The 1,462-nt window shown below is 44.0% G+C and overlaps 1 pseudogene; it reads right to left on the reverse strand.

Moving 5' to 3' along the window:
• Positions 1 to 306: 306 nt before the first annotated feature.
• On the reverse strand, positions 307 to 677 carry LOC142448811 (large ribosomal subunit protein eL31-like; annotated as a pseudogene).
• Between the last annotated feature and the right edge of the window lie 785 nt (positions 678 to 1,462).

Here is a 1,462-nt window from a genome sequence, read left to right on the forward strand (position 1 = left end):
TGTTTTTCTAGTCAACCCAGACTCACACATTATTGTAACACAAAGGTCAGTCAAATGGTACTTGCTCGTGATATTAATGCTATAGTTTGATAATTTCAGCTTTCCATTCAGTCACTTTTCTTTGGAATGAGGGCAAATATAGATCTCTTCCAGGTGACTGGCAAGGTAGCTGTCACATGCATGTGAGGCATTTGAAAATATCATGGCTTGGTTCAGGCACAGTTAATCCTTAAAGTAGCCTCCCTGTTTTCAACTCTTTTTTTTTTTTTGGTTGCAGTTTTAAAACCTTTATTAGAGAATCAGCCACTAGTTTTCATCCACGTTGACTGTCTGAAGGTTTTTGAAAGTGGTGACGGGCACGTAGGTGACCAGTGTGTGAGCTTGTTTGGGGAATCTTCATCCTCGTTTCGTTTCCTGGACAACCGCACACGGATGCGGTACGGGACGTTCCTGATTCCTTTGACCCACACAGCTTTGTTGAGCCTGGTGTCAATTTGTACATCTGGTGTCCCCATCTCCTTCATGGCAAACTTCCGAATCTCCTTGAGCGCCCAAGGGGCACGCTTCTTGAAGCCCATGCCATGGATATGCTTGTGAATGTTGATGGTGTATTCCCTGGTCACGACTCCGTTGATGGCCAAATGGCCCTTCTCAGTGCCCTTCTTCGCGGGAGCCATGGATCAGGACAGTCACTGACGAGGATGACGCTAGATACCTGGGGCCCAGGACCTGTTTTCAACTCTAAAGAGGTCTTGTGTAGCAGACTTCCCCAGTGCAACTTGTCTTTGGAACTCCTGACTGCTGCATTCTTGATTGTGCATTCAAATAAGACAAAATTCACCACAACTTCATTTTTGCCTCTGATAATCATGATGTTGCCTACGGGTCCAGTGGAGAGGATTTTGTTCTTCATGAAATGAGTTGTAATCCATACAGAGGGCTGCAATCCCTGATCTTCATTTCAGCAAGCAATGCTGTGCCACCTGTACATACTAAAATCCTGATTTCAAGATGGCTTATTAACAATATGCAATATACAGATAACACAACCTTGTTTTGAATTGTGGTGCTGGCAAAGAATGTTGAAAGGACCATGACTACTAAAAGGACAACCGTCTTTCTGTCTTGAGAGAAGTCTGGCCAGATTTTTCTTGAGTGTCAAGGATGGTGAGACTTTGTTGCATATGTTTTGGACATATTGCCAGGAAAGACCAGTCTCTGGAGAAGGAAATCATGATTGGTAAAGTAGAAGGGCAGCAAATGAGAAGAAGGTACCCAATGAGATGGATTGACAACAATGGGCTCAAGAGCAAGAATGATTGTCAGGATGGGGTAGGACCAGCAGTGTTTCGTTCTGTTGTACCTAGGGTCACTGGACGCTGGAAGATCACTCATGAAGGAAACAGAAGGTCATTAAAAAGATATGAAAGGAAAAAGATCATCGTAGGTGTCCAGAGACTCT

Source organism: Tenrec ecaudatus, chromosome 5 (assembly GCF_050624435.1).
Source record: "Tenrec ecaudatus isolate mTenEca1 chromosome 5, mTenEca1.hap1, whole genome shotgun sequence".
NCBI lineage: Eukaryota > Metazoa > Chordata > Mammalia > Afrosoricida > Tenrecidae > Tenrec > Tenrec ecaudatus.